This window comes from Anabrus simplex, chromosome 1 (assembly GCF_040414725.1).
Source record: "Anabrus simplex isolate iqAnaSimp1 chromosome 1, ASM4041472v1, whole genome shotgun sequence".
Lineage (NCBI taxonomy): Eukaryota > Metazoa > Arthropoda > Insecta > Orthoptera > Tettigoniidae > Anabrus > Anabrus simplex.
In genome coordinates, this window is record NC_090265.1 from 1,293,175,441 (window position 1) to 1,293,194,375 (window position 18,935).

The following is an 18,935-nucleotide window of genomic DNA, read 5'->3' on the forward strand; positions in this document are numbered from 1 at the left end:
CGTGGCCTTAATTAAGGTACAGCCCCAGCATTTGCCTGGTGTGAAAATGGGAAACCACGGAAAACCATTTTCAGGGCTGCCGACAGTGGGGTTCGAACCTACTATCTCCCGAATACTGGATACTGGCCGCACTTAAGCGACTGCAGCTATCGAGCTCGGTATTGTGTATTTTTGGGATAGTTGGTAGTGTAATGTGTTGTATGTAAATGGGTGTTGAGGTGAACAGAATCACCCAGCTCGATCCAGAGGGATTAACCAGACGCGGATTAAATCTCCGTCCCATCTGGGTTATCAAACATGGGGTCATCTACTGCCCCTTTAGGCCACTAGGCAGACCATCCGATCAAGGAACCGGACTATGATGAATATAAAGAATGTGAATACTAATTCTACCAATATTATATTCCTTGTAAAATGGCATTTGGTACGACCACGTAATTTGGTTACTTCACCCGTGCCAAAGCGCACTTGGATGATCTCTTTGTCAGAAAGTGTACGCGAACAGATTTATAAAAGTGTTGTGGTGCTTATTGTCTTAAGGACAAGTAAAAGAATGGCTACAGCCTCCAGAAATGTATCTACCGGATAGATAAACAAAATCAAGGAAATGGAGCACGATATTTTGATAAACAGGGATTTTTTTAAAACCAATTTGTTCATGTCAGTTCTATCTTAAAGAATGACCAGAGGTGTAGCATGTAGTCTCTCACCTTCTATGCTCAAGATCTGAGGTTTAAATCCCTGCCCCCGTGCGCATAGAGGTGCGCAGCTGTGAGCTTGCATCCGGGAGATAGTAGGTTCGAATCCCACTATCGGCAGCCCTGAAGATGGTTTTCCGTGGTTTCCCATTTTCACACCAGGCAAATGCTGGGGCTGTACCTTAATTAAGGCCACGGCCGCTTCCTTCAAACTCCTAGGCCTTTCCTATCCCATCGTCGCCATAAGACCTATCTGTGTCGGTGCGACATAAAGCCCCTAGCAAAAAAATATCCCTGCGCAGTCGATTGGATTTCAAGTGTACTTAGACAAGAGTAGTCTAGTATTTATTTGCTGGCACATTTTAAAGGAAATGTTTAGCATACCGGCGTCATATAGAACCTATAGCAACTGAAGTAAATATAATGTATATTATTATTATTATTATTATTATTATTATTATTATTATTATTATTATTATTAAACAAGAAATGCACAGCACTATCAGAACAAGTCAGTATGTCAACCGTAATGGTAAATGCATGTGACTACGGATAATGTGATGTCGTTAGCGATCACTTTAACATTTGAAGTAGTTTCGATTTTCAGCCACATAAGATAAACTAAGGAATTAACAACCCTATTTGTCACCATTATCATACCGTGTTATTCAGGTTTATGTACAAAATTACTGTATGAGGGCACACCTGTCTCTTACAATTCCCGTATGTGTCATCCAAGCCCCCATGAGTGGACAAATCAGCTAAAATATTATAAGCAAGCTACCATGTTTTCCGAACACAAAAGTGTAGAATTACTCTCATTCTGTCTCTTTTCATTATCAGCCTTGCCCGTATCGTCTTCATAACTACGCACTTCGGTTATTTATTTTTAGTCTGTTAAATTTAGAATAGTGAGGAAACTGAGCTCGCTATATATTTCGCATCCTGGATCCATAGGTGAGCATATTTTACGAATCACTCTAGTTATTAAATAAGTGAATATATGTGATGATTTTGCATGGTTGATTGCGTTACCCACAAACAACGCGTGAAGGTGATCATGCGTCGTGTCGTTTCTTGCGGGAAATGTTATTTGTTTCGATCTCTTGATCCATGCGTATTTGAGAATATTCTAATGTATGAGGTCGGTAGATGCAGAATGGGTCTCGGCAAGTGGCCACGGCTGGTCCGTGATCCAACAGCTCTGCACTCTGACCGGCCAGCCGTGCAGAGGAGGGGTATCCACGGCTCTACCGTGGCTCTACACCTCTGCATTCGTGACACGGGACGGGGCTGGACCACACGGCTCGCCTCAACCGTCGGCTGTCCTGAGAATGCTTTTCCGTGGTTTTCCATTCTCCTGCACTAAGGCACTAAGAGTTCCTAGTATACGCCAGGGACGCCAACCCCCTCACCTTCTCCGAGCATCTCCTTCACCGTAACAAAACTCCCGGCCTGATAGACGGCGTTACCGCCTAAGAGGCCCGCCTCCCCCTTCAGGGGAGGAATGAAAACATTTTAGCAGTAGTAGTAATGTATGAGAGCTACTACTACTAATCGACAAGGAAGATCCGAACCACTGTAAAGGCCTATCCCTACCACCTGTCACTTATAAAACATTTCTGTTATATCTAAAGTCATCCCTTTTCAGTTACGACTCAGTTAATTTATAACTGTTAGGCTCTTCAGATTGCTGAAACTAATTTTAAGTAAATAAATATATAAGTCCGCCTCTGTGGTGTAGTGGTCAGTGTTAGCTGCCACCCCCGGAAGCCCGGGTTTGATTCCTAGCTCTGCACTAAATTTGAAAAGTGGTACGAGGGCTGGAACGGGGTCCACTCAGCCTCGGGAGGTCAACTGAGTAGAGGAGGGTTCGATTTCCTCCTCAGCCATCTTGGAAGTGGTTTTCCGTGGTTTCCCACTTCTCCTCCAGGCAAATGCCGGGACGGTACCTAACTTAAGGTCACGGCCGCTTCCTTCCCTCTATCTTGTCCATCCGTTCCAATCTTCCCATCCCCCACCAAGGCCCCAGTCAGCATAGCAGGTGAGGCCGCTTGGGCGAGGTACTGGTCATTCTCCTCAGTTGTATCCCCCGACCCAGAGTCTGAAGCTCCAGGATACGGCCCTTGAGGCGGTAGGGGTGGGATCCCTCGCTGAGTCCGAGGGAAAAACCGACCCTGGAGGGTAAACAGATTAAGAAGAAGAAGAAATACATAAACTATCTGAAACAGGAAGCATGCGGTATTACACCTGCAAAATAAAATAGAACGACATGTTTCGTTCTTGAAAGAACATCATCAGATTCTATCACATGTTATTTTTTTTTTTTTTTGCTATTTTGTTTTACGTCGCACCGACACAGATATGTCTTATGGCGACGATGGGAGAGGAAAAGCCTAGGAAGTGGAAGTGGAAGGAAGCGGCCGTGGCCTTAATTAAGGTACAGCCCCGGCATTTGCCTGGTGTGAAAATGGGAAACCACGGAAAACCATCTTCAGGGCTGCCGACAGTGGGGCTCGAACCCACTACCTCCCGATTACTGGATACTGGCCGCACATAAGCGACTGCAGCTATCGAGCTCGGTATCAGATGTTTTATTATGTATATATATTATCCTTTAGTCTAAGCCTCCGTTGCTCAGGCGGCAGCGTGCCGGCCTTTCACCGCTGGATACCGTGGTTCAAATCCCGGTCACTCCATGTGAGATTTTTGCTGGACAAAGCGGAGGCAGGACAGGTTTTTCTCCAGGTACTCCGGTTTTCCCTGTCATCCTTCATTCCAGCAACACTCTCCATTAACATTTCATCTGTCAGTCATTTATCATTGCCCCAGAGGAGTGCGACAGGCTTCGGCAGCCCGCACATTTCCTATCCTCGCGGCTAGATGGGGGCTTCATTCATTCCATTCCTGACCTGGTCAGATGACTGGAAACAGGCTGTGGATTTTTTTCATATTGTGATATCCTTTAGTCGTCCGACTCGTTGGGGCTGAATGGTCAGCGTGCTAGCCTTCGGTTCAGAGGATCCCGGGATCAATTCCCGGCCGGGTCGTGGATTTTAACCTTAATTGGTTAATTCCATTGGCTCGGGGGCTGGGTGTGTGGCGTATTCAGCCTTAGAAATCATCCTAGGTAGGTCTCTCAACTTCACAGACATGCAGGTCGCCTAATATTCCATCTACGAGAAAAAGACCCGCACCACGCCTCTCCGGAGGCCATACGCCATTATTATTATTATTATTATTATTATTATTATTATTATTATTATTATTATTATTATTATTATTATTTAGTATAGGTCTGGAGTATCATGTTGCCCTTAACTATATAGGTTATATCATACTTCATGTGGTTCGAACCCCACTGTACGTGGTTTCCCATAGTTACATCAGGAAAATGCTGGGGCTGTATCTTATTTAAGGCCACTGTCCTCTCCTTCCTAGATAAGGCATTCGACTCACGACTGTAAACAAATCCGGTTCACTAGAGCAAGCTTGTCAGAGAGCCTCGCTTCTATGGACTGTGAGCTAAAATGCCTCGCTATACGTTGTCTACGGCAGATCGTATCAACATCCAACAGAACATGAAACAAGTTGATTTTGCCAACATTATTCACATGAATCAAAGTGTTGTCTCAAGGTTGTGAGAAAACTTTTAAGGCACCCCTTTAGCAGCATAGTGACATCGCGCGGGGCGTCCACTCAAAATAACAGCACCTTAAGACCGGTCTATAACCATATCTGCACTTAAGACACCCTCCATGCACAGCTACTACTCCGCGCCACGATCTTCGAGATGCCACAGGAGTTACTGCAAGTGCCCAAATTGTGCACAGTAGACTATGATGGGGATCTGTATTCAAGAAGACCCTTCAGGATTCCTCGACTTCGACGACATCTGGGGGTGACTCTCGTTCGACAGGATAGACCACATCAGATTTGGACACGAGATCAACGGTTCAGAACGTTTTTCACTGATGAAGTGCGAATTGATTTACACCCCAATGACAGCTCTGGGCGCATATGAAGAGCAAGAGGGGGAACTATAAAATGAATCATTCTCAGTAGAACATCACCAGCAGCTTGGAGATTAAACTCTGTTCTGGACAAGTATCATGTTCGGCCGCGTAGGCCTATACTACTGGTTCACATTCAAGAAAACATAAAAGCCACAGTGTACGAACATAACATTTTCCGACCCATAGTGAATGATTTTGCAAAGACTGTAGGAGATAGGTTTAGTCTGCAGGACGATAACGCTCGTCCATATCGTACATCAGCTGGAGGGGCGGTGGGATCCGCAGAACTGACTGGTCAGCGTCTTTCCCGAACATGAACTGCATAGAGCATGCGTGGAAATTTCTTTAAAAAGCGACTTCAAACCCTCAACATCCACCACTAATGATTCAGGACCTAAAAGACGCTGTCATCGAAGAAAAGGATCGTTTGCCTCAAGAAATGTTCAGTGATTTGGAACAGAGAGTCGCATTCAAGAGTGCCTCATAATTCGTGGAGGACCAACAGATTATTGACGCATGTGACTGCATTGAAAACCGCCTTTAATTTGTCATTTCTAACTGAGGATGTTCCTTAATTTGTTTGGTTTAGTCGCATACTGAATGGTTTTCTGTCCATACTGGGTCCAAAGTCACCGAGAATAGTAGGCCTATTTACTATTAATATTCTGAATTTCACATTAAATAATTTGATACTGGTTCCATCTCAACACAACAGAAACTGGTATAATTTTATTATTTTTTGTGAGTGTAGATCTGAATATCCGGCCCCCGGTCTAGGGTAGCGTGCCTGCCTCTTACCCGGAGGCCTCGGGTTCGATTCCCGGCCAGGTCAGGGATTTTTACCTGATTCTCAGGGCTGGTTCGAGGTTCACGCAGCCTATGTGATTAAAATTGAGGAGCTGTCTGACGGTAAAACAGCGGCCCCGATCTAAAAAGCCAAAAATAACGGCCGAGAGGGCTCGTCGTGCTGACCATAAGACAACTCGTAATTTGCAGGCCTTCGGGCTGAGCAGCGTTCGCTTGGTAGGCCATGGCCCTTCGGGACTGTTCCGCCATGTGCTTTGGTTTGGTATTAGATAGATGTGAATACTACGTACAGCACCCTCTCGTGACTGAGAGCAGAAGTATAACCTCTAACCAAAATGATAAAGGAAGATCGTGGACCCGTCCTTGCTAGTACGATTTTCGTCAATCGTAATTATGAAGTGCGAGTCACTATTCATTTTCGATTTCTAGCAGGTGCGATCAGTAGGTGTGCTGTGGTCATCACTGCACACCGACTAGCTTTTACCGCGCAAATATGACTTTGTTATAGAATATATCTCTAATAAGTTTTAAATTCCTATATCTACCTGTGACTGGATCTCGATACTTTCTTTTGCGTAACTAACGTATTATTATTTCACTGAGTGCCTTTCGGGTTCAACACGCTCCTTTACGTGTGCAGGGAGAAACTTAGAACTACTTGAAACATTCTCATGCTTCATGACAGTTTCTCTGTACCATCCAATTTTTCTGTCACCGAACCGATCTCTCTGCCTTGTGCTCTCAAAATAAAATGGACAAATCTCTTTATCAAGCATCTAATAACTACATACTAACGTCATAGTTTCATTATTGCTTCAAATTAATGTAGAGGATTTATTCTGGGGTTTACAGTGGCAATGGTATCAGCTCTGAAGAACTGCACACCGTGTTCTTTCGATGCAGGTCTTTTTAAAGGACTCTACGATATCTACTCGATAATTTCTCTGCCCTCGAAACGAGGTTAACATTCTCTTGACACCTACTAGGTAGATAGAACCCGACACATGTCATTTCGCCTACCTGAGCTTGTATTTATCGATTTTTTTTTTTGCTAGGGGCTTTACGTCGCACCGACACAGATAGGTCTTATGGCGACGATGGGATAGGAAAGGCCTAGGAGTTGGAAGGAAGCGGCCGTGGCCTTAATTAAGGTACAGCCCCAGCATTTGCCTGGTGTGAAAATGGGAAACCACGGAAAACCATTTTCAGGGCTGCCGATAGTGGGATTCGAACCTACTATCTCCCGGATGCAAGCTCACAGCCGCGCGCCTCTACGCTCACGGCCAACTCGCCCGGTATTTATCGATTTCATGGCGAAGTGAACCTCTTATAAATTTCGGAGTAATATATTCTCAAACGGTTAAGTATATTTCAATTATTATTTACAATTCCTACTTTAATTATATTCAAATTCATAAATAGTAATTTTACCATAGAAGTCTACATGGGATCGAATGAATTCTTTAGAATGAATACCAGAGTTAATTTGTTGGATGAAGAACAATGGTGAAATTTCCCGTGTAATGTAAGTGTTGTACATCTTCTTATATTAATAATAATAATAATAATAATAATAATAATAATAATAATAATAAAATAAAATGGCGTATGGTTTTTAAGTACCGGGAGCGTCCGAGGACATGTCCAGCTCGCCAGGTGCAGGTCCTTCAATTTGACTCCAGTAGGCGACCTGCGCGTCGTGATGAGGAAGATGATAAAGACGGCTCACACACCCAGCCCCCGTGCCAGAGAAAGTAACCAGTGATGGTTAAAATTCCCGACCCTGCCGGCAATCGAATCCAGGACCCCTGTGATCAAAGGGCAGCACGCTAACAATTTAGCCATGGAGCCGCAAAATAATAATAATAATAATAATAATAATAATAATAATAATAATAATAATAATAATAATAATAATAATAATAATAATAATAATATTTAAATTTCACAAATTACATTTTCGGTTTTCAGAAACGCCGAGGAGCAGGAATTTCGTCCCGTGGTAGTTCTTTTACGTGTTAATAAATCCATGAACAAAAGAGTGGCGTATTTGAGCACCTTCAAGTACCATTGGCTCGAGCCGGGATGGAACCCGCCAACTTGGGCTCAGAAAGCCGGCGCTTTACCATTTGAGCCACTGAGTCCGGCTCTCCTGATTCCTTTTTCTCAACCACACTTCTAAGTGCCTGTACTACGACTGTCAGGTAAACAGCCAGATACGTAGGCTGCGGTTTTGCAAACTAGAAGTTAAATATTTTCTTGCGCACTACCAACGGATTTTAACGAAAGTATTGTTATGCGGAAGATGTAGTAACATTTTTATTGCGTTGGTAGTAAGGATAATGAAAATATAGTGAAATTTAGCGCAGTGGTATACGTGTTCCCAGGTGGTTTCGTTCGTTTAGCGTTATTCCTTTTGAAATTTTATTACTAGAGTCCAATATCAGACTCTTATTAAGTTATAATGTAGAAGTGCAGGTCAAAAACACAATTAGGACTGATATCTACACATACGAAAAAATGTTAAAATTAACTAAGTAACGAAACTCAGAAATTGTTGTAGAGAATTAAATGATAATGTAACCTGGACGAAAAAAAAAAGATCTTATCATATCTAACTTAATCTGTTTACCCTCCAGGGTTGGCTTTTCCCTCGGACTCGGCGAGGGATCCCACCTCTATCGCCTCAAGGGCAGTGTCCTGGAGTTTCAGACTTTGGGTCGGGGATACAACTGGGGAGCATGACCAGTACCTCGCCCAGGCGGCCTCACCTGCTATGCTGAACAGGGGCTTGTGGAGGGATGGGAAGATTGGAAGGGATAGACAAGGAAGAGGGAAAGAAGCGGCCGTGGCCTTAAGTGAGGTACCATCCCGGCATTGGCCTGGAGGAGAAGTGGGAAACCACGGGAAACCACTTCCAGGATGACTGAGGTGGGAATGGAACCCACCTCTACTCAGTTGACCTCCCGAGGCTGAGTGGACCCCGTTCCAGCCCTCGTACCACGTTTCAAATTTCGTGGCAGAGCCGGGAATCGAACTCGGGCTTCCGGGGGTGGCAGCTAATCACGCTAACCACTACACCACAGAGGCGGACAAAAAATAAGATTCAGGTTCTTATCAAATAATTACTGCCACACGGTATAATATTGTTTTTTGTCTAATAGTATTTAAATAATTGGGGTTTGCGGTTGGCATTGCACGGAAATAACAAAGACACAACGTTTCAGCATGACTCGTCACGACAGGGGAGATCAGCTGGTCAGCAACAAACATTTAAATATTTGGGGTTTGCGGTTGGCATTTCACGGAAATAACGGTATTCATTGTAAAGACTTTCACTCACTAAACTCGGCCCTCAGCCTACAGCTGACTCGGGGATTACTCCCTACCTGGGAAACAATTATCTCGTCGGGGCTTGGCCGACATTGTTGGTGCTCTTAATGGCACAAATTCTCATTGACAAATATACAGTAGCTCATAGCCCACACATTTTCTCGCATAAAAACAGACTGGCTTATCAATGCATATATATCATGGCACCAAATAAAGCACTATGGCTTTCGTAGTCTTTCTTTTATAAGTTCAGCCCCGTAAACATCTCACGGCAATTCTAGCCTCACATATAAAGGACCCTTGGTTCGATGACCGCTACATTCATGAACTTGCCTGCCACCACATTTGAAGACCCTGTTCTATTTTCGACGTTGAAAGCTTTCCCGTTACATCTCCTTCCCGCTGAAAATCCATGCATCATGCATAGAAACATCCTGACCTTGTGCTGTCTCTAGTCTAATCCGTTTAATATCGCGACGCCGATGGCGTGGTAGAGTCAGTTCGTTTGCTGAATGAAGAAGAAACATTACGCGTTATTAGACTATTAGTGCCCAGTCGGCTATCAATGACAATGACAGCAATATATTAGGGAATGACTCTCCGTTAGTAAACAGTAGTGAAATTTTGGACTATGACATTTGAAATCTACATCGTGTCTTTTTTAGAATACAGATATTGTGACCAAATGAACTGTCCCCCTGTGGGTGGGGGCGGTAGAATAACACTTACTTTATCCCCTGCCTGTCTTAAGAGGCGATTAAAAGTGGCCCCAGGTGCTCTGAACTTTGGAGCGTTGGTAGGCGGCCACGGGGCCCGTAGATGAGTCTTGGCATTGCTTCCACTTACTTGTGCCAGGCTCCTAACATTCATCTATCCTATCCGACCTCTCTTGGTCAACTCTTGTTCTTTTCCGACCCAGACGCTATTAGGTTTGCGAAGGCTAGGGAGTCTTTCATTTTCACGCCCTTCGTGCACCTTGTCTTCCTTTGGTCGATATCTTCATTTTTCGAAGTGTCGGACCCCTTCCACTTTTCCCTCTGATTAGTGTAATATAGATGATGGTTGCCTAGTTGTACTTCCTCTTAAAACAATAATCACCACCACCCTCACCACCAAATGAACTGCAAGATGTTTAGGCAAACAGAAACGGATTTTACGAAGCCTGACAAATATCTCATGAGATGAGATGTTTAAAAACTAATCCTTAAAGTGTCAAAAGTGAGAATCTATACCTGTTTTCACTTGATTTGCCCATTTACCTCAAGCACCTAAATGGATGACCTTCCGAGAACAGGTACTATAACTAGCGTTTAACAAGCCCAAGTAATAATTAGGGAATAAAACTTGATCTTAAAACCTAATGAAGGTGAAAGAAACTCTTACTATACTATTTTCATACTATTTTTACATTCGTTTATATATAAGTATGTCAATAACTATAACAAATGATGAAAATTCGCGAGGCTGGACGCTCGTTTCAACGAAGCACCCATCATCTGGGCCGTTCTGTACAGCCTCTTAGAGCGCGTTAGGACCAGTGGATGCGTGAAGGCACGCACACATGGCAGCTGAACTCAGAATGTTATCGACTGACCACAAGGACAGAGAATATCATTAGATTCACCGACAAGCACGAGCAGATCATGTAACACCATTATTGAAGTTCCCTGTGTCTGCCCGAAACATTTCCAGGCGCATGGCTGAAGGAAATTTAGTCTCACGGCGTCCACCACGTACCCTAGCCTTGAAACCAATCAACCGTCGCATCCGTTTACACTAGTGTCCTGAACGACAAACTTGGACTGATACGGACTGAAATCGGATTGTCTTAAGGGACGAATTCAGATTCTCTGAACTAGCAACGACTGTATTCATGTCTGGAGGGCTCGTGGTGAGGATATAAATATTGTTTGCTACGGCGCGACAAATCGCCCCAACTGCAGGTTTGCTGATCTTGGGGACCATGGAATACGACAGTCTAGTAATGATATGAGGGACATTGACAGTACGGTCGTATAATGCAACACATGTCCGGCTCCATGGATAAATGGTTAGCGTGCTGGCCTTTGGCCACAGGGGGTCCCGGGTTCGATTCCCGGCAGGGTCAGGAATTTTAACCATCATTGGTTAATTTCGATGGCACGGGGGCTGAGTGTTTGTGCCGTCTTCATCATCATTTCATCCTCATCACGACGCGCAGGTCGCCTAAGGGGTCAAATATAAAGACCTGCACCTGGCGAGCCGAACTTGTCCTCGGACACTCTCGGCACTAAAAGCCATACGCCATTTCATTTCATTTCATGCAGCACATACAGCGGCCATATGTACCTATTGCCCTTCGTGACTAAAGGCGTTTTCTTACAGGTTAATGCTCGGCCACACAGAGCAAGTATGTAACATTAATGCCTTCATAATATTGCCACTATTTAGTGCCCTGCATTATTGTCAGATGTGTCAACCATCGAACATAACTGGGACCACCTAGGGCGACAATTTCAGGAGCCTAGGAGTTTACATAATGTGGAAAACAGTTGGGGCAAATATATTGCCGCAGGATGCAATACAATACCTGAATGTGTCCTTGCATGCTCGTATCACATTTTGTATCCAAGCTAAAAGCGGACCCAGATGGCACAAGAGTCTCACCGATGTTTCATTCGATTCCAACTATTCCTTAGGGCATTTTGTGTTCAATCGCAAATGAATATATATAAATTCACTTCTGGTATCTCTACAAATATCACCACCAAACGATATGTGACTGCGAAAATTTCTCAAGTAAATAACACGTGAACACATTTTTTTTTTACAATTGTATTACGTCGCACCGACACAGATAGGTCTTATGGCGACGATGGGATAGGAAAGGGTAGGAGTGGGAAGGAAGCGGCCGTGGCCTTAATTGAGGTACATTTGCCTGGTGTGAAAATTGGAAAACACGAAAAACCATCTTCAGGACTGCCGACAGTGGGACTCGAACACAATATCTCCCGAATACTGGATACTGGCCGCGGTTAAGCGACTGCAGCTATCGAACTCGGTAAGTTAATTATTGATAAAGGCATTTCATGTTATTCGACATCACTGGACTGAAAGCTTCGACGGAGTGGGTAGAAGAGGTAAAAAGAGATGGAATAAAAAGTGGACTTGCAATGGATATGATTCACAACAGAAAAAAAATTAGAAACCGAGTGGACAGCATCAAAACATTTCAAGAGAAACCACCAAAATGTAGACCCAAATTGGTCGTATTTGAGAAAGAAAGGAAGGTAGAAGTGAAGTGATGAAGAGGTTCTGTGAGGAGAAGGAGAAAAAGAGAAAACCTTAGGTTCAACGTGGTCCACAGGCGCCCAAATTCGGAAACAAGAAGAAGTGTTACATTTTATATTTCATACCCTTATCGTCAAAAGCCAATAAGAGTAAATTTCTACTTACCCTAGTTTTTTTAATCGATGTGCGATCGAACAAAGTCAGGTGATGCAGGAAATATTAGATTAGGAAATGAAGTTTTAAAGGAAGTAGATGAATGTTGTACTTGGGTAGTACAATAACTAATGATGGTAGAAGTAAGGAACTACCTGAGAAAGAAAGAAAATAGAAGATTTTGAAGTATGGTGTTACAGAAGAATGCTGAAGGTGAGATGGGTAGATAGAATCACGAATGAAGAGATATTGAATCGAATTGGTGAGAGGAGATCGATTTGGCTAAATTTTACCAGAGCAAGAGATAGAATTATAAGGCACATCTTAAGAAACCCAGAACTTGTACAGTTGGTTTTTGAGGAAAGTGTAGGTGGTAAGAACTGAAGGGGTAGACGAAGGTATGAATATGACAAGCAGATTAGAAGAGATGTAGGATGTAGTAGTTATGTAGAAATGAAAAGGTAAGCACAGGATAGGGTGTCATGGAGGGCTGCATCAAACCAGTCTATGGACTGATGAATTAAACAACAACATGGCACCAGTATTCCTTCATTCCCTTGCTTGCAGTTTCTTTCTTTTTATCCGTCCAACGTTGTTTCTTCTTGGTCACTGTTCCTGGCTCCCGGAATACCTCAAGTGTTTGTATTTTGTTTCTGAATGTGGTTCTGTCGTGGATGTCTTGTTCCACGATGTTCATTTCTTGCAGGTCCTTGTTGCTGTTAATAAACTATTTCTCATACGAGCTGTCTTTTTCATTAGACTTGTTAAATGGGTGGATTTGTTTTAGTGAGCTTGTTGCCACTCATTCTCTTATGATGTATGTTATTCTACTGCGTGTTTAAACAATTCGTTGTTTTTGCGAAATCGGTGTCATCGCATCTTCTGGGTCCGAGGATTTTTCTTAGGATCTTTCTTTATTTTCGTTTTCTTCGATGTAATTCTCGGTTGTTAATCCTAGGTATTTGGAAGCGTATAGGCACTCTGGTTAGATTACTCTCTGATAATGTATTAGCTTATATATATTACATTTATGCCTTTACAATTATTTACATTACACTACGTACCAATTCACCTACGCATTTTGCAGCTTTTGTACAACACATTCTTTGCCGTCTGTTAGCATACGGCCTAACAAACATGTTCCTCTTCGTCCAAAGTTTTTTATCCTGCTCTGGTACACTATTGTTGTCTTGTTCGAAAAAAGTCTAAAATATACCCACGTACACTTTTTGGACATTATTGGAATTCGGTGCAGTACCCAGACATGGCATATAAATCGTGTATCATTTTCTCAAATTCGATCTCCATAATTCGAAACCACATTTTCGTCAAAACTTAGATGAAAATTATTTAGTTATCTTATAAATTTATATAGTGGATATTATATCCCCTATCCCTTGCAATACCAAATCGACAATTAAAAATCATATCTACCTTGCCATTATTCTAACATTTTGATTACAGAGTATGGAATTAGTCTCTGATTGTAGCCGTCGAAGCTGTTAACATGGCTTACCTGCTTGTACCCACGTGAATTGTTCCCATGACGTCGTTGTGATGCTCCACCGTTGCGCTGATGATGCTACCAGGATCTACAATCTCTGAACGGTTCTAAAATAAATTGTCCTCACGGACATAACTGTCTTACTGAATGTAGCCTGTATAGATACTTTGAACTTCAAATTTTCCCACTCATTCGCCAAGATGCTATATGCTTAGTCTGTGAAGAGAGATTTTATAAGACAGACATGCAAAGGTACCAGAACTTGGAAGCTGAATCGTATCGACAAGACATGAAATACTTTCTTCATCGAAGAAAAACCTCAGTATTAAGCTCTCTAAAACAACAGCAAACATCATCATCATCATAATCATCATCATCATCATCATCACTAATTACACCACAGTCACATACCTCCTTATGTTATGCGAACAGGGTTGAAGACATCCTTGAAATTTATTGGTATTCTGTTCAACAACAGGACCTGCGTTGAGCCCACTATCTACAGGTTCCATGTATTTGTTTTTGAAGTAAAAGTAAACTCGTGTCCTCATCCCGAGGTGGTGCAGCTCTTTTCAGGCACACCTCCATTGGAGGTGAGCTGCATGTACCATTTGAACCACATACCAGCCCTCCTGCCATTCTTAAATTTCTGGCAGTACCGGGAATCGAACCCAGGCCCCCGAGGACGGCAGCTAATTGCACTAACCGTTACGCTACGGAGGCGGACTGTTTTTGAAGTGAAAACGTTTAAGTAGTACGTACAATTAGTTTTTTGTCTTACACTTGAATTTGAAGTTGCATCTTGTTTTGTTCTTCGGAAAAGTCGAAGATGCTGTACTAATATCTTGCTGTAATATGAAAGTAATTGAATTGTTAGCTATTGTATATATATATAACACATTTAATAATATATTATGAATGTTAGTAGGCTGTATATGAGTAATGTTATTGCAGATTTTTTCCAACCTATACAATCGTATATTTGAATTTCCTAGGTCTGAAAATGTTTCTTTACCAGTATCCAGTAAAAAAATATTCAATTCAGAAACACCACGTAATCATATATTTCAAGTTTCAATCCTTGTGAGCTTTCGTGTTTGTATCGTTCTTCCGTTCGGTATTATGTATATCATCTGTGATGCGCCAGTGGGTAAGGGATACTGTGGATCTAGTCTATTTTCCTTACAAGGTCGAAAAAATGTCAACTCATTACAGCTCAGTATCGTATTTTGAGAACGGAGTAACAATTCTATTTTTAAATCAAATTTCAAGATCTCAAACAGTAAACCCATTACTGAATCGCATAAACGGAAATGTGTTAAAGCCGATAGTGGCAACTAATTCGTTTGTTTATAAGTAATAAGCACAGCATTCATAATGTATTTATGCATCGTCGACTTACCAATAGGTCGCTACGTTTGTGACACTCTACTACATATTCCATATTTTCGGGAATAAGCCTACAGATGCAGGTGTATTATTCACGTATACCTTATAGATTTCCATTTTATTTGCCATATAAGCAACTTGTTAACCAAATTATTTGTCTCATCATCATAGGTTGTTCTGCCATCCGGCAGGTCCAATCATGGCTGTGACCTCCATATCTCTTGACCTTGTGTCCTTTTCTTCACTTCTACATAATCTTCCTTTCTTTTTCTAATGCTGTCTAATAACTGATATCGTCTCCTTCCACTTCCTCGTTTTCCTTTCTTCATCCCCTCCATTGCTACACGTAATAAAGTGTTGTGTCTTAGATTATGCCCTGTCCAATTTTTCTTCCTATTTTGGATTACGGTCAGCATGCCCCTCATTTCTCCCACTCTATTCAGAACTTCCTCATTTGATATTTTATCTTCCCACTTTACTCCTTCAGTTCTTCGCCAAATCCACATCCTAAATGCATCTGTTCTTCTCTGTTCTTCCTTCCTCAATGTCCATGTTTCAGCGCCATATACAGCTATACTCCATACGTAACACTTTGCAAGTCTCTTCCTCAGATCTATCTCTAGCGGGCCACAAAACAGGCTTTTGGTTTTCTTCTGCGATACGCCAGTAGGTAAGGAATGCTGTGAATCTAATAAATTTTCCTTACAAGGTCGAAAAATATCAACTCATTACAGCTCAGCATCGTATTTTGACAACGGAGTAACAAGTCTATTTTGAAATCAATTTTCAAGATCTCAAGTAGTAAACCCATTATTGAATTGCATAAATGGAAATATGTTAAAGCCAATAGTGGGGGAGAAATTATTGAACAGGTGAATAAGTTTAAGTATCTTGGAAGTATTGTGACTTAAGACCTTCACTCTATAACAGACGTAAAAGCTCGAACAGCCTTCGCCAAGGAAAGCTTCAAAATAAAGTTATTTGTCTAAAGCGAATAATAATGCCCTGAGAATATACACTCGTATAATTTGTTACAGATCTCTATACAGAGTGTCCGGAGACAATGTGCACCGGGTGTACGAACATTACAGGGCTTGTCATACTGATAAATAATTGGAAATAGATAATACGATATCTCGTGCCGTTGTACTCTTATCAGCTGCTGAATTTAACCAGGCAGATCGCTTCGCGGGTGAATTCAATTGGGCTTTGCGAGGTGATGTTAAATCTGCAGGTGGCTTATGATGGGCTTGAGAGACAAACCGAGATATCAGCATCAAATACAAAAAAGCAGTGGGTTTTAGTCGGTGTCTCCGTAGCGTACTTCCTATGGCGAGGTCCTCTCAGCTCGGAACTCCGTGTTTGAATCTCTCCTTTGGTGACGTTCTTTTCTTCGCCAGCAAACGCCCAATTGAATTCGTCCGCGAAATGATCTGATTGGCTGACTTCAGCAGCTGTTAAAATGACAACGACGCGAGATATCGAATCCTTAATACTTTTTTCAAATTATTTATCTTTTTTTTTGCTATTTGTTTTACGTCGCACCGACACAGATAGGTCTTATGGCGACACTGGGATAAGAAAGGCCTAGGAATGGGAAAGAAGCAGCCGTGGCCTTAATTAAGGTACAGCCCCAGTATTTGCCTGGTGTGAAAATGGGAAACCACGGAGAACTATCTTCAGGGCTGCCAACAGTGGGGTTCGAACCCCTTGTCTCCTGGATGCAAGCTGACAGCTGCGTGCCCTAACCGCACTGCCAACTTGCCCGGTCAATTATTTATCTGTATGATCAACCCTCCAAAGCTCACATACCCGTTTCACGTTGTTTCCGATCACCTTGTATAGGCCTATGTATGTTTAAGGTATATTCAGCCTAAGTTTGAGGACAGCCAAGATTATCCGAAATAAGTATATAATTCAACCAAACTACTTATGTTTCCAAATATGTAGTCATACAGACTTCCGTAAAGGCTGAAGATATAATAAAAATCATTTTAATTTGTAATTTCCCTGGGATGTCTTTGAAACAAGGCTGTGCAGCTTTTAAATTCGTATTTTTCTTTTAATTTTCTCATTAAAGCATCTTGTCACGTACGCAATTTCTACACCAAATGCCTCACATATGGACGCATTTATCTGTACATTTCTTGCAATGCGTCATACAGTACATCACGCCTGGACTGCTGTCGACGAATTAGGTTGTCTGTGCAGTGTCAGTCAGAGGCTGTCATGCTGACAGGTTTCTTTTCTTCTTTTAAAGTTACGTATCATCTCTCACTCAGGGTGAGCGTTAGTCGTGAGTACATCGCCAAGTGCACGTCCGGCTCCATGGCTAAATGGTTAGCATGCTGGCCTTTGGTCACAAGGGTCCCGGGTTCGATTCCAGGCAGGGTCGGGAATTTTAACCATAATTGGTTAATTTCGCTGGCACGGGGGCTGGGTGTATGTGTTGTCTTCATCATCATTTCATCCTCAATAACGACGCGCAGGTCGCCTATGGGAGTCAAATCAAAAGTCCTGCACCTGGCGAGCCGAACATGTTCTCGGACACTCCCGGCACTAAAAGCCATACGCCACTTCTACCTTACCTAGTCTACGAGCCCCGGAAAAGTTCATACTTATGTACATGAAGTATGATACTGTAGAAGAGATGATGGTGTTATGTCGATGAGGGTGAAAAGAATATTGGTTCAGGTGGAAAGTTATGGTTATGTATCTAAGGTGAAAGATTTTAAGTGCAATATTGGAACACTCCATGGTGGATGTTTAAGAGTGTCTGGACATGTGGATCCAACCGTTTAGGGAATTTTCATGTTCTAAATGGCTTGATATTGCAGATGTGTTATGGAATAATGTGGAAGAAACTATCAATTATTTTTGTTAAAAAATTGAAAATAATGATATGTGTTTCGATCATTTTTTAAATTTAAAGAAAATTCAAAGGCACATATGGTGAAAAATATGAACCAGGCAAGAAGAAATTGTGCAAGTACATTGAGTCGTGTAATAGTTAGCATGCATCTTGTGAGTTATTTAAAATTGTGCATTTCTTTGCAGTGCCAGCCCATTACGCTAGTGTCGGTAGTTTGTTCTCGTTAATACAAAAACAGTCGACAATGGAGAGAAATAGACTGACAGGTGATGCTGTAAAAGGGTTTGCAATGGGAAAATTTAATTTGAGACATGTGAATTGAAAAACTTATTTAAAATATTTGTGTCAACAAAAGGGATTGTTAAAAAAGATTCAGTCCAGTGGGAAACACCCACGGGATAAGGGCTCTAAAGTGTAGGTGTGTGGAATGTGTGTATTTTTTATTTGTTTCTCATGTAAATATAGCTATTTGATAATATAAAATTGAACTAATAATGTTTCATTCGGGATTCGGCATTCCTAAAAGCGCGTTGATCAATCTCGTTGTTGAGGATGTCCTCATTTTTGGGTTTCGGAATATGACAACCCTATACTCAGGAGCGTTGGTGCAAATTTTGGTACTGATTTATTTTATTATTTTTGTAACGAACAAACAAATTTATTTTTGAATTTATAGATATAGATTATATACCTTTACGGTCTTTTATGCCTTAGAGCGTTCAGTCTGTAAACTTCTGTAAATTAACTAAACGCGTCCGTAGTCCTCTATTTGAGACAAGCTGTGTAGCCTCGTTCAAATTTACACCTATTAAAGTAATTAAAAATTGAATTCAACAATCGTCACATAAACCTCTCTCTGCTTGTCTTCTCCTCCATGACCGATTCCTTCATTT